The 27,185-nt window shown below is 46.6% G+C and overlaps 1 protein-coding gene across 3 annotated transcripts in view; it reads right to left on the bottom strand.

The window, feature by feature from the left end:
• STS (steroid sulfatase) overlaps positions 1-27,185 on the bottom strand; it is a 159,522-nt gene that overhangs the window by 120,893 nt on the left and 11,444 nt on the right. For 2 of the 3 annotated variants that reach the window (XM_004000254.5, XM_023249422.2), the window contains exon 2: positions 3,226-3,352. The gene's annotated coding sequence lies outside the window, so the exon portion shown is untranslated. Of the gene's footprint in view, positions 1-3,225; positions 3,353-24,403; positions 24,550-27,185 lie in introns of those variants that run through there. The other variant, XM_019823525.3, reaches the window with a different exon arrangement.

Below are 27,185 nucleotides of genomic sequence, written 5' to 3'. Positions count from 1 at the left end.
ACCTGAGCCGAAATCAGGAGTCAGACGCTTCACTGACTGAGCCACCCAGGTGCCCCTCTTCATCTTCTTAAATCTGCAACTGTCCCTGACCTTTCTGTGCTTCCCATGACACTGATTATTTTGGAAGAATCCAGGTCAATTGTCCGTGACAATGTGCTACATTCTGGATTTGCCTGCTTGTTTCCTTGTGAACGGATTCCAGTTGAAAGCTTTTGGTAGGGACATTACACGGGTTATTTTGTGTTCTCGCTGCCTGCTATCAGGAGGAACGTGACACCAAAGTGCCCCGCTATCCACGATCCCTTGGTCAACGGTACAATCTCCAGATTGTTTTGTGTTCTCTCACAATGTGTGTGATAATGAACCTTCCCTCATTCATTATCTCTGAGACACGAAACACAATCAACATAATTTTTGGGGGGTTGGGATTATCTTGACCCCAAAGTGTGCTTGTTATCATGGGTGTTTGCTGCCACAAAATATCCTAAGGATTTACAATCCCCTTGAAAAATGTGTTCGTTATCATCAGAGGATTAAAAAAAATTACTATCCTAGTATATATTTAAACAGAATAAATCAAGAGATTGCTGGCACTTCTTGTCAAATAACAAGATGTGTCATAAAAAGGAAATTTTTTCAGTTTCATAGGCAAACTTTATTTTACTTTCAGTCAGCCTTTTTTTTGGAGGAGAAAACTGAGGAATATCTTATATAAAAGTATTTTCTTGATTATCACCAATCCACTTAGGGAGAGGGGAAAAGTTTAATATGCTGTACTCAAGAACCCTGAATTTAAATTGTGAAGTACATTAAAATACCCCATGAGGATGGCTTTATGTTGGTAAGACATAATGAATATTGTTATTAGGTATTTAGGAACAGATATTTTAGCCCCCACTGAAAGACTCCCACTTTACATCAGAACATTAAGGAAGAATAATGAATGCCATATTAGTTTATCATGAATTAATCATGAGCCTTTTCAGCTGCCTACTTTTCATTAGCTTACTGAGTCTGTCAATTTTTTCTGAGTTCTTGTTGCTGGGTCCAAAGAATGTCAATGTCCCCTCTAGACTAAAATGACAAAAAAAAAAAAAAAAAAGTACTCAAAGTATTTCCCTGCAAAACATTCAGTTGGTTTCTAGGGGAATAAAAATAAAACTCTACTTAGCAGGTGCTTAAGGCTTTGAAAGCTATGTCAGAACTCCAAGCCAGCTCCTGCATTAACAATAAGTTTAGAAAATAAATTATTCTTTAAAACCCCCGAAAAGTCTGTGTCTGAACTGGAGAGAAGGCACAAACGAGCCTTTTAAGGAACAAATTACAGAAATCACAATAGAAAATAACTCTGTTAAGCTGCTAAGCATTAAGCACGAATATGAGCCAAGGATTTAAGCCTCCATGGACGTTTCCTGCGGTAGGAGAATCGTCTGCTGTGCGGTTTCAATTTAATAGAGAAAAAAAAAAATCCTAAAACGTCTTTCTCTTTTTGTTCTCTTTAATTCTTATTCTACCGCAGATCCCTCAGAGTAAAAGCCTGCTGAATATTCCACGAAGGAAGAAGAGAAGATGAAGCTGAAGTGTCTTGCTGTACCGAACAAGCAGGGATTGTCCAGTTCTGCAGTGCTGATGCTCGGGGCTGGGTCTGAGTCCTCGGGGTGGTTGTCCTATGTGCTGTCAGCAGAACCTCTGACCTCCACCCACCGGATCCCAACAGCAAAGCTCCTCCAGAGTTACGACACCAAGAATGCCTCCAGATGTGTCGGATTCCCACCCCCGGGGGCAAAACCAGTCCAATGGAGAACTGCCTGCCTGTCATCAGCAATGCAATGGTCCAAACTGGAGTTCTGGAGATCTATTCAGGGCCTACTTGTGGGGAAGTAGGTTCTACTTACATAAATGGGTTAGAGAACAGCTTAGGGCAGAAAGCCTCCACCGCAGGGCGAAAGTGCCCGAGGTGAGCTAGCAAGATATTGGACTGGGATCTAAAGTAACTTGTTGTATCACCTGCAGGAAATTACTTTCCCTCTGGTGCCAATATCCTTTGATCACAAACACCACTTGCCCACCCTACCTCCCCACCCCCACCCAGACCGTTTGCTAATATCTTGTGAGCTCAATCAATCCAGAGATGAAACCCGTTTGGGGCCCTTATCTCCTCCTGGACATTAGCCTCTCTCATATTCAATTCTGCATCCACCCTCTTCCTGGACAAGAGAGAAATCCAGACTCATAGTCGGCAACACCTCCCACCTTGGCTGGCAGCGTCATCCCAGTATTCACCATAGCTGTACCCCCCAAAACATCATCCTTCACTCTTCAGTCACCCTAGGAACCTGTCCTTGGCACCCCCATTTTACAAGAGGAGACCTGGGCACAGAGTCCTTAATCAGCTTCCTGAGAACGTGAGGCCAGCGGGCGGAGAGCTGGGATCCGAATCCCAGGGACCTCTGACCCCACGACTCAGTTCCATCTTTGGGGGCCTTCCCACACCAATGTGAACCCGAATCTTCTTGGAAAGCATCTCCGTGCAGACTTCTCCGAGCCTGCTGCTACGGGGGACAGGGATGGGCTCTGATTGCCTCGCGGTGCCTGTCTTGACATCATAATGGCAGAGTGTCATCAAGCTATACCCTCCGGGAGGTGCTCTTTCCTTCCCCCCTCCTCCCTCCCCTCCATCACAGGTATTTCTCCTATCAGTGCACACTGCCCTCTTTGGCGGTACCGCTTTTCTCCAAGAAAGCACGTGTGACTCCCGGATGCCGCCCTTTGGCAAATGTGACCTCTCGTGGGAAAAGTCCCTTCTTTTTTTTTTTTTTAATTTTTTAGCGTTTATTTATTTTTGAGACAGACACAGAGCATGAACAGGGGACGGTCAGAGAGAGAGGGAGACACAGAATCTGAAACAGGCTCCAGGCTCTGAGCTGTCAGCACAGAGCCCGACGCGGGGCTCAAACTCACCGACCGCGAGATCATGACCTGAGCTGAAGTCGGACGCTTAGCCCACTGAGCCACCCAGGCGCCCCCAAGTCCCTTCTGAAGAAAAGGACCAGGTGGGCTCCACATTCCTGTTGCCCCGGCATGTCAGACCCTCCACAACACCATTTTAAAGTCACCAGGTACTCACGCATGATTTACCAATGCTCAGGGCGAGGCAAGCACTTTGTGAACAGGCAGTGATCCATTCGGAAGGAAGGGACGTACGCGGGCACCTCTTATACTCACCCTGTAGCAACGGAAGACCGTCTTGGGTAGTTGTCCTCAAGGATCTGAGCTTCCTGACAGCATCATGTGCGGGCACACTGATGTGAGGGGCCCTCAGCAGACACGGATGAGGGGCACCAGGCTCATCCTGTGAATTCATTCAGAGGAAGAAGAGTCAGACACTGAATGAGCACATGGTGAAAAACTGCAGGGGAACATGCTCTTTCCTGCCGGGAGGATCTCCCTTCCTGCACGTTTCTTCTTTCCACTCTCTGCCCAAACCCTGGTTAGCTACAAGTCACAGCTGACTAGCCACCACCTCAGAGAAGCCCCCCCTGATTACCAATACAAAGCAAATAGATCCCTCCATGGTTAACTGTCATAGTATCTTGTTTCCCTTGAAGAGCATTTATCACTATTTGCAATAACTTATATACGTGGTTTCTTTTTATTTGGTATCTGTCCGTCCCACAGCCTCTAAGGATCAAGACAGCAGAGGCCATTCATGTGCCGTAGTAAGCTGTCAATAAATATTTTCCAGATAGCACTTGGATTGCAAACTGCAGCTCGCAGGACTGTCCCCCACCTGTTTTTATAGCGAAACAAGAATGTTATTCACGTTCTTAAATGGTTGAGAAAAGAATGTTTTGCACAACGTGAAGAGTATATTAAATTGACATTTCAGAGTCCACAACGAAAGGATATTAGAACACAGACACATGCATTCGCTTCCTTATAATCTGTGGCTGCTTCTGTGCTACAGCACAGAGTTTAGTAGCTGCACAAGAGATTGTCTGGCCTGCGATGCTGAAAATGTTCACTATCGGGCCCTCGGTAGGAAAAGTTTTTCAACTTCTGGTATACAATCCTACACTCTATGAAGATGACTTTGAATCTGCTGAAGAATATACTTACTTTTTTGAGTTGAGGACATTTAGACAAAAACTACCATATGCCTTAAAACAATTAATGTATAAGTCTATCGTTCATGCTGTAAAATATGAAGTATCATCCCACTTGATACGTCATATGCACAAGAGATCACCACATTGGGGAAAAACCACCATTCTATAGATCTTCACACATATAGATCTTGCCTCACTGAAGTTAAGCTTCCAACAACAATTTTTCAGATTCAATCAGTGTCCCAGAAATGTTATTTTTTCCCCCTGAGATGGCATTTGAAACTGTAATCAATCTTCCTGCATCTTCCGGCATGGCATTTCATGTTGGATTCTTGTGGAAATGGGATGCTGTGCTGTCAACATTGATCCTTAACCTCCCACTGCTGGGATGACAGAACCACCACGCAGGGCCATCTCTTCCTCCGACTCTCCATGACATTATGTGGCGAGACAAAGATCATATGGATATGGATTTGAACAACTGGATGACCCCCCCACCCCTTGCGAAACAGGGAAGATGCAAGTTGGTGTTTTCCTTTCAGTTGCCCACCCCTTTTATTTACAGAAAATAGATGCTGAGACATCAGCACGGAAACCCTTTGACCCGTGTTTGATACTTTGTGCCTGCTATCCTCGGTGACTAATGAAGAAGAAGAAACACGTCAAAGGAGATTAAGTCACAATGCCTATCACAGTGGTATTGCCACAAGAAACCCTACCTGCAGAAGGAAAACAGCACAGGAGAACCTAAAAGCCCATGGTCAGAGGACATTTCTCAAAACAGCAGTGGAGTTGTTCTTAGCCAGGAGTGATTTCAACCCACAGGGATCATTAGGCAGTATCTGGAGACATTTCCGGTTCTCATGATTGGGTGGGTTCTACTAACATCTAGTGGGTAGAGTCCAGAGATGCTGTTAAATATCCTACAATGTGCAATACAGCCCCTACCACAGAGAATCATCCACCCAGCCCTCCACCACAAAGGATGAGATGATCTCAAGTGTCGAAGTTTAGAAACTGTAGGGTACTGGTCCAATAATCACTGAAGGGGTATGATCACAGAGACAGGAAAATAAGGGAGGTAGTTTGATCCAACAATGATACACAGCAACAACATATGTACCAGTGATGGTTCCGCTATTACTCTGAAAAGTTATATGAACATAAGTCTCTTGAGACACCACTATAATCCGAGTTCTAGTCACAGAACAAAAAGATTTAAGACCAAGAGGTTACGGGTGCTGTTTTATCGTGAACCTGTACGCTGACGAGTTGGTGGCTTCACAAATCATGAGCATGCTTCATTACCCCTTCCTGTCTCTGTTTACCTACAATCGCCATAACTGTCATTTACTTGGTCATTTGTCCATCACTCTCCTGCCCCTCCCCATTCAGTTGTATAAGACTGTGAACCACAACAGGAATCTAAGGATGGAATCAACGTCCACCATCACTCTCCCTTGATTCTGAGATACAACGAGCCCTGGAAACCACAAAATTTTTGTAAACTTCTTACTGTATTTGGCAGCAGAAGCCAATGTGAACTGACTCGAGGCATCAGGTGGTATGTTAACCTGCCAGCCTCTGATACTGGCTAGTCCCAGGCGGCTCTGTGGTGACATCAGGCTTAACGGCACTGGGAAAACATCAACAGGAGCTCAAGACACCCTGTGAGTAGCAGTGAGAGGAAGGAGAGAAAGCATTTGTCACCAGCAGTAGCCTAGAAGTGTGGTGATTAAAGAAGTCTGGTTGTGCCATGCCTCAGAAGGAGATGGCATGCGAAGACGGTAAAGAAATGGAAAGGCAGGTTGTGGAAATCTGGCTGATTGCTTTGCCAAAGGCTGATCAATCCTCCCAGTCTGTCCCGGACTGAGGAGTTCCAGTGTTCAGACTGAGACGGCCCTGGGCAAATGTGCATGAGCTGACAACCCTACCTGCTTGTATAGGCTAGCAGAAGATTCTGTAGTGACGTAAACACCGAAAGCCAAGCGTGAATACCGAGAAAGTTGACTGAAAGACTTCAAGAAGCTATTGGAAATCCATAGTGAAAACCATCTTCTGAACATAAAGGAGAAGACGGTGTTGAGGGATTGGTAAAGAGAAGAGCGTTGGCGGATGCCATAGCATGGGCTCTGACATCAAGTGAGGACAGAGGTCACCCTTCCCGCCAGCTGCTGGTTGTGTCGATAACTGATGGTGCTCAGCTGAATGTGTCTTTGGGAATTGCTCTCAGCCAGAGACAGTGGCCTTTCCCAAGGCGATGCCATCCCCCCATCCCTCGAGATTCCCATGGCTGGGTCCCAAAGGTGTGCCCTCCTTGATGCAAAGTGAGACAACTCTGAGAGCCACACCAGCTCCAGAGCTCCCTCCCAAACGGGATGAGGTCTTGTTGCGAGGGTATGACAACCCAACTTCTCCCTCTGCCTCACCATCCTCATAAGTGTGGATCCTAAGAACTCCGCCACCCCCCAAAACCCACCTTGTCCCAGAACCATTTCCTGGGACTCAACATAAGACAAGAGCTGATAAGACCGTTAGTCCTGAATACATGTACAATATGATGAAATAGCCCCATATTCCCACTAAGCTATAATCCTAGGCAAACCCTCAAAAACCATGGGAGAGAGGACTTCAGTCTCAGCCTGATGGTCCCAAGGTGTATCAATTCTTCAGGCAAAAGCAAGGTAAGAGTGGTCATTGATCAGAAAAATCAACAGCCGAGGTGCTTAAGAAAACAATCCCATTTACAAGTGCACTAAAAATAATAAAAGACTTAGGAATTAAACAAGGAGATGAAAGGCTTGTACTCCAAAAACTATACAGTATTATAGAAATGAAATAAAATGAAATATAGAAATGAAAGAAACTGAAGATGAAACAAACAGATGGAAAGATATTCCACACTCATGGACTGGAAGAACAAATACTGTTAAAATGTCTATACTACCCAAAGCAATCTACAGATTTAATGCAATCCCTATGAAAATACCCACAGCATGTTTCGCAAAACTAGAACAAATAATTCTAAAATCTGTATGAAACCACAAAAGACTGTGAATACCCACAGCAATCTTGGAAAAGAAAAGCAAAATTGGAGGCATCACAATCCTAGATTTCAAGATATACTACAAAGTTGTAGTAATCAAAACAGTATGGTACTGGCACAAAAACAGACACTTGGATCAACAGAGCTGAATAGAGAGTCTAGAAATAAATCGATGATTTATACGGTCGATTAATCTTTAACAAAGGGGGCAAGAATACGCAATGTGAAAAGGACAGTCTCGTCAACAAATGGTGTTGGGGAAACTGGACAACTACATGCAAAGAATGAAACTGGACCAGGTTCTTTTTTTTTTTTTAATTTTTAAATGTTTGTTTATTTTTGAGAGAGACACACACAGTGCGAGTAGGGGAGGAGCAGAGAAAGGGAGACACAAAATCTGAAGCAGACTCTGGGCTCTGAGCTGTCAGCATAGAGCCCAACGTGGGGCTCAAACCCACAAACTGTGAGATCATGACCTGAGCCAAAGTTGGATGCTTAACTGACTGAGCCACCCAGGTGTCCCCAGACTGGACCACATTCTTAAGCCATACAGAAAAATAAATGCAAAATATATTAAGGACCTAGATGTGAGACCTGAAACCATAAAAATCCTACAAGAAAGCACTGCCAGTAATTTGTCTGACATCGGCCATACCAACATTTTTCTACTTATGTCTCCTGAGGCAAGGGAAACAAAAGCAAAAATAAACTATTGGGAATACATCAAAAAAACTTCTAAACAGTAAAGGAAACAACCAACAAAACTAAAAGACAAACTCCTGAGAGAAGATATTTATAAATGATATATGCAATCAATGGTTACTATCCAAAAAATATAAACAACTTATATAACTTAACGTACAAATAAACAAATAATCCAACTTTAAAGAAATGGGCAGAAGACACGAACAGACATTTCTCTGAAGAGATGGCCAACAGACACATGAAAAGATGCTCAACATCACTCGTCGTCAGGGAAATGCAAATCAAAAGCAAAATGAGATATCACCTTACACTTTTCAGAATGGCTAAAATCAACACAAAACCAACAAGTGTCGGTGAGGATGTGGAGAAAAAAGAACCCTTCTGTAGTGTCAGTAGGAATGAAAATTGGCACGGTCACTGCGGAAAACAGTGTGGGGGCTCCTCCAAAAATTAAAAATAGAATTTTATGATGCAGTAATTCCCCTAGTGGGTATTCACCCAAGGAATACAAAAACACTAACTTGAAAAGACGCATGCCCCCCTTATGTTTACTGCAGCATTATTTGCAAGAGTCAAATTATAGAAGCAACCCAAGTACCTATCAATAGATGGATGGTTAAAGAAGTTGTGGTATCTATACACAGCCATATATCATGTATCAGTCGGCCGTAAAAAAGAATGAAATCTTGCCATTTGCAATGACATGGACGGAGCTAGACCGTTCATAAGGCTAAACGAAGTAGGTCGGTCAGAGAAAGACAAATACCGTATGATTTCACTCATACGTAGAATTTAAGAAACAAAACAAAGACAGAAAAAAAAGACAAAGACAAACCAAGAAACAGACTCTTAAGTACAGAGAACATACTGATGGTCACCAGAGGGGAGGTGGGTGGAGGGAGGGGAGAAATAGGTGATGGGGATAAGGAGGGTACCTGCTGTGGTGAGCACCAGGTGAGGTAGGGAACTGTTGAATCATTACATTGTACATGTGAAACTACTACAACACTGTTACCTATACTGGAATTAAAAAAAAAAAAGAGGGAAAAAGAACGGATGGGTGTCCCTAGCTCTCAGTTGCAGAGCCCAGGGAGGCAGGGAAACGCAAGGCAAGCTAGCGCTGCCCCAAACCCACCTTCTTCTCTCGTGTCTGCAGGCTGCCACAGATGGCCCCATTTCTACTATTTCTGAAAGCAGCATCCAGGAATCCACCCCAAGGAGCCCACACAACCTACAGGCATTCGCCGCTGTTCAAAGCACTTTCCTATGCAACATCCAACCAGTAACTGGTCATATTTCTCAAAAGACATTCCCCCTTGGTTACAGGTAAAAGGACCGGAGAGGTCAAAGCTCAGAGCTAACGCTAGAATCCGTGTATCTATCTAGTCAGATACACAGTTCCAAAAGCTGTACCGGGGGCCCGGATGCAGCTTCCGGTTAGCGTTACCTCATGAGAAGGACTAGCCATCCCATGGTGGGGCCACAGAGATAGAACTCACTCAGGGGAAGCCCAGCACTGGAGGGATGTGATGGATCCTGGCAGACACCGAACGCACAGGTGCGAAGTTTTACCTGGCTTCCTTTCAGCGAGCTCCTGACAGCTTCTGGCCCCCACTATGAGATGCACGGCTGGGCACCTGACTCATGAAAGGCAAAGCCCACACAGTCGTCAACTTTCCGGCTGGACAGACAAAGCCCATATGGCAAAACACTAGCAATTACTTAATCTATGATCTTCTGCATATCCTTACTGACGGTGTCTAGACCTTTGAGTTACCTTCAAAGGATATACTAATGCTCATTCTTTTATATGAGATATAAGTGGGGAAAGTATTACAATTAACAGTGGAGTCGATCCTTAAAAAACAGAAGGAATGACAAAATAAATTATAATTGTTTCTTTTTTTTTAAAGTTTATTCATTTTTGAGAAAGAGAGAGACAGAGCATGAGCAGGGGAGGGGTAGAGAGAGAGAGGGAGACACAGAATCCAAAGCAGGCTCCAGGCTCCGAGCTGTCAGCACAGAGCCTGACGCAGGGCTCGAACTCACAAACCATGAGATCATGACTTGAGCTGAAGTCAGACGCTCAACCGACTGCGCCACCCAGGCGCCCCGATAATTGTTTCTTAAGAGGCCATCCCTCCAGCATCAACTCATAGGACACCATCTCAGCCCTGACAACAAGGTTCCTGAAACTTCTGCTGGCTTCAAAGCCCAGGGGTAACTCAATAAGCCTGGAACAGTGTGATGTCTGGGTGAGCTCGTGGTCTGCAGGGGGTCTGCTGGGGGTCTGCTGGTGATGGGCAGGTGTGTGGCAGGGGCTGATGGGCCTCTGGCCAGAGACCTGCATCCATGCACACCAGCAGACCTTTGCAGATTCCTGCCCTCGTTGAGGCCACATCATTCAGTTGTTCATGTTCACGCCTCTTGGACAGTTACCTTCCTAAACCACGGTCTGTGACTCTTCATCCTTACCCTTTCTTGGCCCGACCTCGCCCTATTAACTGCTGTTTCGATGAGCACAGCATCCACAAATGGGATTCCATTTCACCCCGAGGACCCAGCATTGGGAAGGCCCGTCTTATAATCTCAACATTTTATGGTAAATGTGATCATACGTTGAATTAGTATGTGTAGGACTTGGAACACACAAATGGCCAAACACCACTTCTGTGTTTTTTTACCGTACAAGAGTCTCTTATTCTTTGATGGGTAGACACACTTGCCTTCTGACTCCAAGAGGAAGGGCTTCCCCGGTGCACGTTAAACATCCCCTTCTCTACAGGCACAGGTGAATCAGGGCATCGACAAACGTGACAGCCGTGAAAAGCACCGGTTCTGGGCTTTGCTTGCTGGTAACAGGCTGGTAAGTAGTGTCTGACTTATGGAGACAGTTTGTCAACTTTTGAGTGCGGGTTTTAAAATGTGATTTAGAGGCAGATTCATAATTACTTGCTTTCACTGTAAAATTATCAATCTTGGGTGGCTGGGGGAATTTATGGTGCATGCCAGCTCTCTCATGTGAAGACTTTTATAAATCACCTCGTACTTGATTCCTAACCCCACCCTCCCCAAAAGTGCAGTATCATTCATTACATTAACACCTGGGTTTATGGTCCGATGTAAACCCAGGACACTGGATCTCAGATTTTAGCCTGGGAGCTTTGGAGAACATGGGCGTCATGGCTCAACCCCCAGGGACTGACTGTAGAACTGCAGTTATGTTGGGAGTTAAAAACCAAGGACGTCGATGGAGCCTGTGAAGGGTGGGTGCCTGCCCGATGTCACCCATGGAGCTGCTGAAAGGGCACCGCAACCCAGGTCTCTGCTGTCCACCTGACACCACTTGCCTCATCCCAGGACCCGCTGAGCCCTGGTCAGTCATGACAGCAAAGGGTGACTAGTCTCCAGGGCCTTATGCTTGTCAAGGAATGATTTTAATAAGCGGTAACACTGACTTTTCCTGCTTCATTCCCTGCTGGGTTTAGAATTCAGAGACTCTGGTTGGAACATCTATGCCATCCACAGAGAGCCAGTGAATAGGGAAGAATCCAGAAGTCAATTGCCAGAAAGAGCTAACTCTTGAGAAGTCTGTCAGCAAAGAAAAGAAAGGACAAAGTCGTGATGCAGGAGAATAATACCAGAGGCAATGGCCAGGGAAAAACCAACAGACTCAGTTGCCCCAGCCACAGGTGACGGGAGCATGAAGATTATGAGAGGTCACAGGAGCCAAAACTCTCTTCACCGGGCCTCCAGAAAAACAGCTCCCACTCCCCCAAAGTACGCTCCATTAAAAGTCATTGAACAAACACCGAAAGGAAAGATCACGGAACAGAGTTAGTTGCTCTGGTAGAGAAGGAGAGAAGGAAAGAAAGAAAGAAGGACAGAAGGAAAGGAAGGAAGGAAGGATGGATAAAGGAGAGAGGGATGGAAAAGAGAGAGAGACAGAAAGAAAGCAAGCAGAAAACTTTTCATGTTTTCGTTAATGCCCAGTCATCAAGAACATCCTGATAAACATAGTGCTTGGTATTCATTAATGGAATGAATCTGTTTACTCTGGAGTCAACCTTTGTCTCTCTTTGCATCCACAGACGTCGGCTCAAGAACACTGACCCGAGAAAAATGTCTCTATTGTATGAAATTGGTGCAGAAAAAGCTCATGTGCACACTGATTGTTAGTGGACACATGGACATTACTTATATAAAAATCTCATTTTAGCAAGCAATGGCAGTTGTGACTAATGTACCCCTGAACACATTTACAGCTAAGTGATACGCCCACAGAAGACTCTGATCAAAGTCTATTCTCAATGGAACCCAAGGATGGCCACGTTCTTAGCCCCAGGAACCTGTGACTATGTCACCTTACATGAAAAGGGACTGTGCAAGCATGATGATGTTAAGGATCTCGAGATGGGGAGATGATCCAACTCCAATGTCATCACAAGGGTCTCTTCCGTTTTTTAATGTTTCAAATTTGTATCTAAATGTTAGTTTGTCAACTCTAGTGTCACATTAGTTTCACGAGGAGGATTTAATGATCTAGTCCCAGGGGTCTTTATAAAAAGGGGGCGGTCAGGCAAAGTCAGAGAAGGAGACACCAGGAGGGAAGGAACAGTGTGGAGAAAATGAGGAAGGGACACGAGGCTCCGAATGCAGGTGCCCTCTGGAAAATGTAAGGAAACAGCTTCTCCCCTAGACACGGAGCTCTGCCAACATCCTCATTTTAGGACTTGTGATCTAAACGTGGTTAAGTTTCTATGCTTCTGACGGTGCGACACAGAGGGAGTGCAGTTCCGTCCAAGGGCACGGAACCTGAGTCAAGGGAGACCTGGGAACCAGACAGCAAGAGAGTGTTCCAATCAGTGTGTTTTGGATACTTGGTCTTCCTGACCTTCTAGGAGAAAGGTAAGCCATTCGTTGCATGATTCTCTCTCTCTTCCCCGACTTTGCAAATATTCCCTTTCAGAGCCTGGGGTTCCCACCATGCTGGTTTCCTCAATTCCGTATGGTTTCCCTCATCCTCTGGATCCCTTATGGTTTTGTGAGTGCAATGGCGGACTTCCATGTTTGAGTATATCCTAACACGTGAGCCATTACATTTTCAGAGTCCCTGGCCAGGAGAGGACATCTATATTTGTGTCTAAGTGACTCTAAACCTCAGGAACCATGCCAAGGTACGTTGGTCATTTACTATTACCATTACATTTAAAAGAGGGAGGGCTGTTCTACCCAAGGATATGATCACTTGTACATCACCAAGCAACTCTTCCTTGTTTATCACAGTCAATTTCAGAGCAATATTTTATCTGCGGGATGAAGTTTCCAGAAAGAAAAGAGTTTACAAGATATTAAGCTTTTGGTCGGGCAAGACTCCCAACAGATGTCCAATAGCTGAAGTCCCAGATTACCAACAGACCAGGCATCTGTGCCAATCTTATCTGTGGGTAAGAACTCACTAGTTATTGTCCGCACCAGGCCTGGGGGCCTGTTGTCTGTTCCCAAATTACATCACTTTGGATTGCTGCTCTTGAAAACTCATAACCCAAGTAGTCTCTCCAGCATGCTCCCATATCCAGATTCCAGGTTTTGGGTTCAAGTGACAACCGTGTGATGCACCCATATGCGCTGTATTTTCCTTACCCCTCTTATTAGATGTGTCTCTTGAAATAATGATCTATTTTTCAAATGATAGTGGTCATAGATGTACAAATTATAGCAGTCTCATTGACAGGTGAGCTGGCCTGCTTAAGGAGAAATCAGTCCTAAGGGCCCGAGTGTAGGAAAGAAGGCCACAGGCATTTCCTCAGGAAATAAACAGGTAGGAGGAGGAGGAGAAAACAGCAACAGCGGCAGAAGAGGGCTTACGTGATTTCGTGTCAAGGAAGACCAAGGCGAGCATTCTCAGCGGGGTCACGGAGATATATAGCACATACGGCATGCGCAGGATTCATTTCCTCATGCCTCAGCGATTCAGTTCTGGGTCTTTCTAGGACAATGATAATAGGGTCATGCAGCGGAATGATGTAACTGCACGACTGTCAACAGCCCCAAGGGCCATATTCATACGCCCTGGGTTCAAAGAAATGGGATGAAACATAGAAAAAAACATGACTTCTTAAAAACCTGCTCAGGCAGGGGATAGGAATGGGGATTAGGAACTAGGCATGAAGGGTCTCACTGGGGTGATGAGCCTGTTCTAAAACTGACTTAAGGAGGTCCCACGGCTTGGTAACCTGATAAAAACCACTGAATCGTACAAGTGGGTGAATTAAATGGCGTGGAAAATGTGCCTCCACACTGTGAACACGTATTTCACCAACTATTTCAAGAAAAATAAGAATAGAGTGGATAGTAAAAATTCACTTAGAACATTAAACTCCTTTAGTTTTTTTTTAAAAAAACTTTTAATGTCTTTTTATTTTTGAGAGAGAGAAGACAGAGTGTGAACAGAGGAAGGGCAGAGAGAGAGAGAGGGAGACACAATCTGAAGCAGGATCCAGGCTCTGAGCTGTCAGCAAAGAGCCTGATGAGGGGCTTGAACCTACGAACCGTGAGATCATGACCTGAGCTGAAATCGGACGCTTAACAGAGCCACCCAGACGCCCCAAGGTTAGTTTCTTTATAATTTTTTTAATGTTTGTTTTTGAGAATGCAAACGCAAGCGAGAGAGGGGCAGAGAGGAAGACTGAGATTCTGAGACAGAAATGACCCATCAGCTTTGGATTTTATCTGCATTGAGAGAAATTCCATTCATGAGTTTCTGTCCTTGAAACATGCCAGGAAATAGCACCACCGTGTCTCCTTGTGGATAACCAGACGTGGTTCCTGCATGAGTTGTGCGAATATAATCAGTTTTGTTAGGGACAACTCTCTCGGGACAGTATCCCCACATGAGGAGGCTATAGGTTTGGTTAAAGAAAGGGAACCCTAAAAGTCTTATTAAAACACAAGTGCTTCTATGAATAGACCAACTATTGGTAGGATTCAAAGGAGATCACCGAGTAACGGTTATGTTGGTCGAAAAATATAAAAAAGGCCACTTCAATGATTCCAAATATCCCTAATATCTAGTTATCACAGGTCAAAATGATGTTTGCCCCCCCCCCACCATAGGTCCCCATTTGAGCCACGACGAAGTAATTATACTCCAAGTATAATTTTATGCACAAGGTTCATTCAGTCTAAAAGATGCAGACAAATGTAAGGCGCATGACTTAAAATCGCAGGAAAACCATTTCCGTTTGACAAACCTTTGTGGCAGGCGTGTTCGAAGGCAGGTGGGAACATACAGAATTTCTGTACGTCTTCACAAAAGGCCCCCAGGATCACCGTTATCGGTCCCTGCGACGGATGCCATCACACACAGAAGGACGTACCACAAAGACCCTGCGTACCGCACCATGAGATGTTTCGTTTCCTAGTTGATGGCTGGGCAGTGGCCAGGAGCACTAATTTGTAATTAGTCACTCAGCCACTTCTATGCGATTATGTCTAATAAAGTCCCTAATCTCGTAATTTGTCAGCTGGATGCGATTGTATTGAGGGTGAGGAAACGGGCGTCAGAGGTGAGGTCTAAAATAGAACAGTAAACCCCAACATAACGGCCCCGATACAGCTGGGGCTTGAAGACCGTAAGCTGATGGTCCCCTGGGTCTGTCCTCTGGAAGTCAGAACCTGTAGTTCTGTCCCCAGACCAAGGGAGAGGTGACACACTGCAGGGGGAGCAGCAGGAGAGCGATGCAAGAAGCCAGGGGCCAACAGAAAGGCAGCTGACCCGGCTTGGGGAACAGGCAGGAGGGGAAGGCATCCCAGGAGACCCCGTGCATGCAGGGACCCCATGCCGGCCCCGTGGATTTTCAAGGCTGGGAGGCGAGCCACCAAGAGGTAGTGCCCAGCGGGGGCCACGTCAGGATGGATGGGGATGGGACGCCTGGGCCCTGGGCCTGCCCGAGGGTGTCATCTCACGACCTTGGAACCATGAGAAACCGCCCGTCAGTGACCGACCGGTTGCTGGGCCTTCCTGTCCCATTTATTGACACCTTGGCTCCTGCCTTTCCTAATAAGCTGCAGGGCAGACAGAAACAAGTCTCAGCAATGCTGATAATATATGCCAAGGTTTTGCCAACGCTCTTCCACAGCTGAACGCATGTCTCCTCAACACAAGTTCGGACAGGAGATGCTGTAATTCTGCCTCTCAGGGCTGCTCAGACGAAACCCTCGAAGACGAGGGCCTCAAGACCGAACGGCTATTGAAACACACACGGTGCAAACCAGCACAGGAGCTGCTCAAAGAGTCGAATGGACATGCCAGACGACACAGCAATGCCGTGTATGAGGATGCACCCAGAGGAGCTGGCTGCAGGGTCACGAACAGCTACGTATACACCCGCGTGCCCCGTGCACAGCAGGGTCGCGAACAGCTACCTACACACCCGCGCGCCCCGTGCACAGCAGGGTCGCGAACAGCTACCTACACACCCACGTGCCCCGTGCACAGCAGGGTCGCGAACAGCTACGTATACACCCGCGTGCCCCTTGTACATCTGCGTGGAGAACTGTAGTATTCACAACAGCCGAAAGGTGGAAGTGACCCACGTGTCCATCCATATGTCCACAGATAAACAGCATCCAACGTATCCATAAACTAGAACAGGATTCAGCCATACAGTGGGACGAAAGACTGACGTGTGCCGTCACACAGGTGAACCGTGAACGCATCACGCCCCATGCGAGAAAGCCACTCACACAGCCTGTGAATGCACTTACAGGAAATGTCCAGACAAGTACACGCACAGACACAGAAAGGACATTTGTGGTTCCCGAGGGCTGAGGGAGGGGGCGTGAGGGTGTGGGAGGGACAATGTAGAAAGTTCTAGGACTAGAGGGGCAGGGGTTGAATGCACGAAATGTCTCTGAGTTGCCCTCTTTACAGGGGTTGATTGTACTTTGTGTGAAGTTCACCCCGATGGAAAAGCGTTACAGATGCATCGAAGCAGAAGTTTATTTAAAACAAACAGGCCTGTGTTATCAAGTCTGATCGTGTGATGTGATGTCCTGAAATTGAGACATTCCCAAGCGCCCAGCCCCTAGTGTGAGTGCAAGCAGGCTCTGGGCCACGGCTGGTGGGGACCGCAACCCCCAGGTGTGGCATGGGGACGCGAGCCTCTATCCCAGCAGACGTTCAGGGCAAGGGCACAGGAGGGACAAGAAGCAGGGTGCTAGCATACAACTATTCCCAATCGGTGAGTGAGCCCGCCCACTGCAGGGCCCGCGGGCTCCAGGGCGAGCCCCACACCGAGGGTGGTGGCTGGCAGATGTCTGTGGGGTCCCCTGCATGCACGCCACGAACCACTCAGCTACACGTCGGGTCCCCTGTGCTTTCATCCGTCAAATGGAAATAAACGATGCTACAACGATCTAATTCGCACCAACACTAACAACCTTGGCACAGACGTCAGTTCCTCCAAATGAGTGCAGGGAACTGAGTCGTTTGGTTCCTGGGACGCAACGTATGTTCTACACCATATTTAGGCCCCCAGCTCCACCCACAAAAAGGCCCCTTTTCAGGAAGAATTCTAAGAGAGCCTCCCCAGCTTTCAGCCCCTGGTACTTACCTCTTTGCGTGATCCTCTCTTCTTGAATGTGAGGGTACCTGTGATGTCCTAACCAACAGGATATGGCAAAAGTAAACGGACGCTGCATGTGTGTTTGAGGTCCCCAGTCAGTTGACTTGGTGCTAATCGAAAGGGGCGCTATCAGGGGTGGGCCTGGCCTAATCAGGTGAGCACTTGAAAACAGATTCCTAACAAAAGAGATGCTCTCCTGCAGGTCTCGATGAAACAGTCACGGTGTGAAATGCCAATAGGGAGGGGCAGTTCCTGGGGACTAAGGGCCGGAGTCCCACAAACACAAAGAACTACAAGATTTGCTCAAACCTTGAATGAGCTTGGAAGGGGATCCCTCTCTCTTCTAGATGAGAACACAACTGTGGCCAACACTTTGATGTAGCTTTGTAAGACTCCGAGCTGAGTCCCCAGGTAAGCCATGTCCTGATACCTGAGCTACATATACTGTGAGATAATCGACGGGTGGCATTGTGAGCCCTTACAGTTGTGGTAATTTGGAATGCAGCCAAGGATAACAGCCACGGTACCCAGCCCCAATTACACATAAAATTCTCCTAACACCACAGAGTTTAACCAGGATGCAAAAGCAACTATTTTCTCTTTAAAATTTTTTTTAAATGCTTATTTATTTTTGAGAGAGACAGAGCGCAAGCAGGGGAGGGGCAGAGAGAGAGGGAGACACAGAATCCGAAGCAGGCTCCAGGCTCTGAGCTGTCAGCACAGAGCCCGACACGGGGCTTGAACTCATGAACCACAAGATCATGACCTGAACTGAAGTCAGACGCTTAACCGACTGAGCCACCTGGATACCCCCAAAAGCAACTATTTTCAATACAGTGGGGTTTGCCTCCATCAGAAGGCACAAACCCGTAGAGATCACGTCCATCAGCCTTACAAAGAATTTCAGCTTGTGTTTAAGGCAGCCAGTCCTGGATTCTGAAGCTTCTCCTTTGATTCTGTGACCTTCCCACACATGCAACTAGAAAATCCCTTTCTGTCCATAAAATAGAATATGATTCAGCCATTAAATGGAATGAAGTTCTGACACCTGCTACTATATGGACGAACCTTGAAAATACGATGCTGAGGGGAAGAATCCAGCCGCAAAAGGCCACATGGCGTATGACTCCATTTAAAGGAAATGTCCTCAATAAGCAAATACACAGAGACAGAAAGGACGTTTGTGGTTACCAAGGGCCAAGGAGAAGGGGAATGAGGGTTTTGGAGGAATGATTTAGAAAGTTCTAGAACTAGAGAGGCAGTGGCTGAATGCACAAATTGCACCCTTTACAATGGTTATTTGTGTGCTATATGAATGTCAACTCAATAAAAAATAAAAACATTAAAAGAGATACCAGAGCTGAGGTTTATTTATGGGCCATGAGGCACTGGGTTTGTCGCTGACAGCCAAAAAGCTCCTGAGCCAACCGCCCAGCTCTACACAGCTACCACTGCAACCTTCTCGATTCACGAATTCGTCACTGGGGCTAACTGCAAGTAGAAACCCCTAGAAATCAGTTCACGTTGCTGGCTATCGTGACTCAGCTTCTCAATAACATGTGAGCTATCAGATTCAGCCTAGAAGGCTTCTGACAGCTCTCTGGATGAGCCACACGTGCGGTATGTGACAATACAGTGGGACACAAAAGCTCTTGACCGTGATGCCATCTGTAGAGCACGGGTTTGTTTTTCCCACCTGTAAAATAGGGCTCATCGCACAGTATAGCATCAGGCAAACCACTGCTTGTCAACTAGGGGTACCTTTCCCTTCCAGGGGACACTTGGCAACGTCTGGAGACACTTCTGGTCATCACAGCTTGAGGGCTGCGCTCCTGGCATCCACTGGGTAGAGGCCAGGGATGCGAATGAACATCTGATGATGCACAAGACCATGCGTGGCAACAGAGAATGATCTGCCCCAAACTATGAGTCCTGTTGAGGTGGATAAGTCTGCTTAACTCAAAGCTCCGTTCTGCTAATTCTGTTTTAAGTTTAGCTATTTTGCGGCATGGCGGGGGGGGGGGGGCGGAGAGAGGGACAGAGGGAGTGAGAGAGAGAATCCCAAGCAGGCTCTGTGCTGTCAGTGCAGAGCCTCATGAGGGGCTTGAACTCACAAACTGTGAGATCACGACCTGAGCCGAAACCGAGAGTCAGATGCTTAACCCACTGAGCCACCCAGGCTCCCCAATACTTCTTTTTTAATACATTTTTTTTTCATTTTAGAGAGAGAAAGAGTGTATGAGTGGGGGAGAGGGGCAGAGGGAAGGAGAGAGGGAGGGGGAGACAGAGAGAGAGAGAGAGAGAGAGAGAGAGAGAGAGAGAGAGAGAGAGAGAGAGAATGAGAATATCCCAGGCAGGCTCCATGCTGAGCCAACATGGGGCTCAATTCTATGACCCTGGGATCAAGAGTCAGATGCTTAATTGACTGAGCCACAAATGCCCTAGTATTTGTTCTTAATGGAATCGAACAGGTGGCCTTTCCAAAGTCAAGACATGCTGTTTGGTTTAGGATCCCAGGTTGGGCCATTGTGACCCCCAGTAGATTTGAATAAGTGTTCTTTGCCTCCCAGGTGCATGGGCTGGGGAAGAGGGGTCAGAAGCTGCTTCTCATCAGGGACAGTGGCCAAAAGACACAGAAATTCTGTCCTACTTCTCTGGCTGAATGGAGGTTTCTGACTATTCTCCCCTTGTCGCAAAGTTTGCAGAACTTAGAAAAATCGTGAGGTTTTTAGTGGTAGAAGGTGCCTCTGGGGGGATACGGGAACATAGTCTGATACCGTAAATGGGAAAACCCACCTGGTACAACCATCATCTGATGGTTCAAAGTCACAACGGGCTCAACGTGAACTCTTCCCCGTTTGCAATGACAAGCACAGGTATACTGTCTCGAAACACAAGCTTTGGGGCCAAGTTAGTATTTCAGAATTCAAAAATTTCTTTTTGGGTTTTAGAAGGTAATTTTTAAAAAAATCAAAACAAATTTATTGAAAGTATGCAGACTGCTCCCAAGTGAAGCTGTCCCCAGGACCGTCTCTGACCCTCATAACGGACACTGCTGTTTTTTCTAGAACACTCGTTGTATGATACCACTTCATAATGGGAAGAAAGAAAAATCTGCAACTGTGTGAGGTGACGGATGTTAACAAAACTTATTGCACTGATCACTTTGCAATATATAAAATATCAAATATATGATATGTCGACATATGTTTGATATATCAAATATCACATTGGATATATATTTGACATATAAAATACCACATTGGGGGGCGCCTGGGTGGCTCAGTCAGTTAAGCGTCTGACTTCAGCTCAGGTCACGATCTCACGGTTCGTGAGTTCAAGCCCCGTGTCGGGCTCCGTGCTGACAGCTCAGAGCCTGGAGCCTGCTTCGGATTCTGTGTCTCCCTCTCTCTCTCTCAGTGCCTCCCCCACTCACACTCTGTCTCTCAAAAATAAACAAATGCTAAAAAAAATTTTTTTTAACTAGCACATTGGAAATATATTTGATATGTCGAATAACAAATCACCACATCGTCCAGCTTAAACTCCCAGGATGTTGTATGTCAGTTGTATCTCAGTAAAACTTTGGCACATACAGACATCTGTATTCCAGTTTTATTGATTGTTAAAGACACAGTCCAGGTTTGCTGAGCTATAATTGCCATACCATATCTAAGTCTAAGGTGTGCAACATAATGACTGGTTATGTATACATATTGCAAAGTGATTAGTACAGTACATAATGCATATACACACAAGAGACAGCATAATGGTGAGTATATCGTGTGTTACGTAACACAGCCTGACCGAAGTTCTGGATGGCAACCTGCAGACACACATATGAACAGTCTTGCAGCATTCCATGGGATACAAACTGTTCAACTTTACATGGGTTCTGCGTCCGTTGGTGCAGAACTGCCAAAAATAAGTTTCCCCAAGAGCCTGGCTTCCCATCCTTTTGTCTTTGTTCTTGTTGGTTATGGACAAAGAGCTGTGTATCTGTAAGGTGGCAGGGGCACTTGGAAAGGAGTCAAGACACCAGGCGCTGAGAAAACCTGCCCACACTGAACAGGATGCTGATGGGTAGAGAGTAAACATCCTGCAAAGACAGGTCAGTCCCTACGGCAATGAACCTTCCAGTGCTGCAACCGAGAAACCCCGGGGTGCACACATTGCTTGCAAAAGGGGACATCCCAGTCCCGCGTCTGTCTCTGGACGAGACATCCCCCAGTCCTGGAGCCACTAAGAGGAACACAGGACCCCGGACCCCCTCTGTCTCACCTCAGTGCTTTCTGCCGGAGTGGAAAGTCAAAGGCGCTACAGTGAGCCCAAAGTGACTCTCTGGCCTGCACTTCCTCCTCGTAATAAGCACTTAATTATTATTGACATTGGCACCCACAGTATTTACACAGAGTGTTTTCCCACGTGGACAACCCTCCAGGTAAGACTGGACTTGTGTTTCACGATTGCAACATATTTCATTGCCTGAATCCCAAGGGTGCTAGGTAAGGGATTGTTGACTCAGCGGCCAAGTTTTACAGGGTTAATTTCCAAACAAGGTAGGAATTTTAATGACAGGACAAGATACAAACAAAACAATAGAGATAGAGAGTGCTCTGGAGAAGAGTTTTTAGAGTTTTTCCCAGAAACTTTTAATGTTTATTTCAATCAGCTTTTTTTAAAAATATATATATATTTTTAGCATTTATTTATTTTTGAAAGAGAGTGTGAGCTGAGGAGGGGCAGAGAGAGAGGGACACACAGAATTGGAAGCAGGTTTCAGGCTCCAAGCTGTCAGCACAGAGCCCGACGTGGGGCTTGAACCCACAAATCATGAGATCATGACCTGAGCTGAAGTCAGACACCCAACCAACAGAGCCACCCAAGTGCCCCATATTTCAATGAGCCTTTTAAGCAACGGCTGACATTTATTCTTTTTTTTTTTATTTTTTTTTTAACGTTTATTTATTTTTGGGACAGAGAGAGACAGAGCATGAACGGGGGAGGGGCAGAGAGAGAGGGAGACACAGAATCGGAAGCAGGCTCCAGGCTCTGAGCCATCAGCCCAGAGCCCGACGCGGGGCTCGAACTCGCAGACCGCGAGATCGTGACCTGAGCTGAAGTCGGACACCCAACCAACAGAGCCACCCAGGTGCCCCATATTTCAATGAGCCTTTTAAGCAATGCCTGACATTTATTCTTTAGTTTTAAATGTAAATAGAAGGAGCGTTTTTTTGTTGTTTTTTTTTTAATGCACTGAAAGCATTTACATTTTTGGATCCTGATATCATCTGTCATTATGTTTTAATCTCAGTATAAATGAAAATGGGGCAATTTCTCACTTGGTAAATATTAGTGTCACTGTAGACACCAATTCATAGGGATAGTCTGTCAGGTGCTATCATGCATTTGTAGAGACAAAAAGTGCCTATCGTAAATAACTGTAGAATGGAATAATCTTTTGACCAGCATTTCACCATTTTTAGTGACGTCATCTCCAGTGACAAGTCTTCTCATAGGCCCTCAAATTCAACCTGCAAGGGTTAACTTAGAGGATGAAATCAACGCATATGTGACAAATGTGGCTACCTGCATAAGAAGTAAGCAAGTACTGAACGTCGTAATTAACTAGGATCATTCACTCAGAGAACGGCACGGAAGGTTTATCCGAAAGACATTACGTGCAAGTCGTAGCACCCCTCTTTGGGGAAAAAAAGGAAATCACGCATTTTTGTTGACTCATGATGGGTAGGTTACGTATGGCAGGCATTGCAAAGGTCACGTTGTTCCGGATGCTTATCTCCCGCAACTGATACCAATCTTCAGAATAAAGAGTGGTCGATTTCTCAGCCACATGCCATTCGTTGCTTAACCCCCCTCCTTTGCAAAGACCGTCTACACAGCTGGACATAATGTCCAACACTGGGGTAATGAAGCCCCCACCCAAAGCAAGACCAATGCAGCCTGTTCAGCAATGGATCTACTAATTGGTATCAGCTGTGTTCTGCCTTTTATTTTTTTTTTTCCAAACACCAACGCAAGGGGCTCATGAGACATTATTTTGTATCCGTACACTTAAAATGAAAGATAAATATGTCAAAATTTAAAAAAGCTTAAAACAAGAGCAGAACCGCTCTTGATTATGCCTCAAATTTACTCTTTAGGAAAGCAATGAGTTGCAAGCTTACACAAATACCAATATTTCACGGCATGTGCTTCATGGCACACACATCGTATTTACACGCATTCTATCTAACCCAGAAGCACGGGTCCTAATATTTTGATATACAAGGTTAATTCAATCTCTCTTCTGACTTAAGCACAGCACAAAATGCACCTCTTTATTTGCTCATTTCCTCTTGGGTTTCTTGCCTCTGGGCTCTCCATTATTCTTTTGATCAAGCGTGTGTTTTCAAACCACCACTTTAATCCAGAAAGAAAGAAAGACTATTTGGCAATCAGTTTCTTCTCCCTCAAGACCTCCCTGTTTCAGGGCAGATGAAAATGAAAACAGATGAATTCTTGTAGGTGGTTCTACAGGTTTGTTTTTTTTTTAATTTTATTTTGTGATGGGGAGAGTGGGTGTGAGTGGAAGAGGGGCAGAGAGAGAGAGAGAGACAGAGAGAGAGAGAGAGAGAGGAGTGGGGAGGAGCAGAGAGAGAAGGAGACAGAGAATAGCAAGCAGGCTCTGCACTGTAAACATGGAGTCCAGTGAGGGTCTCGACCTCATGAACCTCAAGACCGTGACCTGAGCCGAAATCAAGAGTCAGACGCTTAACTGACTGAGCCTCCCAGGCGGTCCTAAAGGTTTTTTAAAAACTGTAACACAACAGGTAGGAGTGTACCAACTTTCGTTATTCCCACAGAAGATCCAAAACAAAACAAAACCAAAACCAAAAAGCAATCCAACTCACCGGTTCTTCCGAGGCTGCTCCACAGGGTGCTCTCTCACCAGGAGACTCTGACACTGTACCTTCCGTCCAAGGACCTCACACAGCTTTTGAAGGAGCCATGCTGGACAGGACCCAGCCCAGAGCTCCCGGGCTGTGAATAATCACGAGACAGCCCAGGTACGGCCAGACAGTCATCGCGGGGTGATTGGCGAATCGATCATAGAAAAGTTATTTAACTGCACGTATCTCTCCATTTGTCTTCCCTCCCACCCCACATGTTTCACATATAAATCAGAGGGAGACTGCCCTTCCTGACCCCAGCTGAGTATTCACGTGCTAGGTATCACTTCGTTCAGAACACGTATCGGGTCTGAATGCTTCCCTGCAACCTTTACTGACCGGCTGGCAGGTGCGGGGGGTGGGGGGGGGGCAGCCAGCCGTTCAGCCAGCATTCCTCATGTGTCAGTGCGGGACAAGGAAACAGAGCTACGGGAGGGGGGCGGACAAGTGCCGACGTGTTCTTCCAGCAATAAGACCTGGGGACGCGGGCGACGGTGATGTTTTGAATGCTCTGTGCACATCCTGATGCACACAGGCCCTCCAAGCCTGTCTGTTAGGGGAGTTCCAGCCGCCTACCCGGCACACGGGGCCCCGAGGAATTCATGCCCGTCGCCAACACCAAGGCTCGGGCGCTGAGCAAGGACAGCGGCAGGCTTCATGGGTGGCGAGCAGGTAGGTGTGCCCTCAACACTGATGAAAGGGGCAGGGACTCTCATCTCCCATATCTTGGGGGAAACCAAACCTCAGGAAAAACAGCTTCCAGGATTGCCTTCTCCCCTCACATCATTCATCGTGTTTGTGTACAAGAAGAAAAAAGGTAAAGCCGAACTCTGAGTGGTTGTGCTCATTATCCCACCTCTATAAATAAAACATTGCCCATTTGTAATTATTTTGTGTGCCTCTGGCTCCTGGTAGGCACCCACTGAATTAATACATAATGCAGCAGGTGCTAACATAGTTCCCATTCTTAACGGTAACCCAAGAGGATACCGCACCGAAATCTGAAACAATATCTTATTGTGAATAAGCATGACCCACACACCGTCACGGGGTGATGTCTGGTCTCCTGGGGACTCCATAAAACTTGCACATGGGATAGAGGTTTCATATGAGCTAGTGGTCAAAACTCCAGCACACCCCGGATGCTTCCAATCGCTGAATGCTTTAAAGCTCACCAAGAAATGTCTAGGGCAATGCTGAAACTCTACAGGTTTAATTCCCACATGAGTCCCCCCCCCCCCCAGCAAAAGCATGGTCTTGGTGGTCTGGAGGGTGGCTGCTGGCTTTCTCATTTATGACCCAGCCCCCCGCCCCAGCTGCTGCCACAGTCCCGTGGCTTGGAGTGTGCAGGGCAAGGTGGGGCCACAGGGACAGAAAGGTCCCTTCTCAAGGGTCCTATTTGAGACATGGCTGCAGGTGGCAGAGTGGAGACAGACCCTCCCTCTGAAGGGCATCTTTACGGGTTCTTGGGAGCCACCCAGCCAATTCCTGTCCATCCACAACTCCTGAGACAGGGGTAGTGGTGTCTGCTCCTATAGGAGCCCCCTCCTCGTCCTCCTCGAAAGAGGTCCTCCCAAGCAGAAGTCCCAAAGAGCAAGCCATCTGCAAACCTCTCATGTGTCTTTCTCCTTCCCTGCTACAGGGCCCAGATCCCACAGGGCCCGACTATGGCTACCTCCATCGAAGATTCCCCTGACACTTTACTTCTTTGCCCCTCGACCGATTCTCTCAACGTAGTACAGCACTACAATAAATATCCCCTCACAATGAGGGGATATGAATTCAGTTCTGACTCTGGCATCGGATAGCTGTGTGACCTCAGGAAAGCACTCAGCCTCTCTGAGCACCAGCCCTCTTCCCCGCACAGCAGGAAGAATATGTTCCAGGCAAGGTTACTGACTAGGGACAACGGCCCAGCTCTGACTGGTCTGCCCATCAGAGGCATCACAGAGGAACCCTCAGCCAAAACTGGGTATGCCGTCTCACTCGGCTCTCTAGAGAGGAACAGCCCAGTGGAGAGACCATTGCTGGAAAATTCTCAACTCCCACAGAACTAGGGCACGACGCAGTCATTCAGGCATCAGCAAGCCAAGACTCATTCTCCAGGACTGAGCATAAAGACCAAAGCTCAGTCATGAGGGCCCTGAATCAAGGAAGAAGCATCTCCATGCAAATCAGGCCACTGGGACAGGCAACATGGTGTTCACGGAAGGGTTCTCCTCTTAGCCATATGGGGAGGAGAGGCCTTGGGGCCCCAGAATCCACCGTTCAGTTTTCCTATTGTATTATCTATGGTGACATAGCGTTCAGCACGTTTAGCTCTGCGTTCATTCGGGGTGAGCTCAGCTATTCTCCAGCAAGGCACCCCCACCACCTGCAAAAAGCCCAGAAACGCTAAACCACCCCTCATCTTGAGACCCTCCTTGTGATTACCATGAACGTTACCGGGCATCACAAAAATCACGTAGGAAAGCCCCCTACAGAATGTGTGACATGGACAGGGGCTGAACAACGGAGGAAGGTGGGAATTTCTGGGTTGTTTCCAGGAGGCGCTTTCGGTAACTTACGGTCTCCCATTACCATGTACTTCTCACTGTTGACTAGCCCTGTGAACTAATCGTGACCTTCTCTTTGACAGAATGCATTCCGGGGTTTGAAGCTTTATCATTAAACCCCAAACTAAGTCCTGGATGTCACCTTCCCTAAAATGGCATTGTGGTCTACTCCAGGAGGAAGGAACTGA

Source organism: Felis catus, chromosome X (genome assembly GCF_018350175.1).
Source record: "Felis catus isolate Fca126 chromosome X, F.catus_Fca126_mat1.0, whole genome shotgun sequence".
NCBI lineage: Eukaryota > Metazoa > Chordata > Mammalia > Carnivora > Felidae > Felis > Felis catus.
Note: the sequence above shows the minus strand (reverse complement) of the source record. Positions and strands in the feature narration are given on the sequence as shown.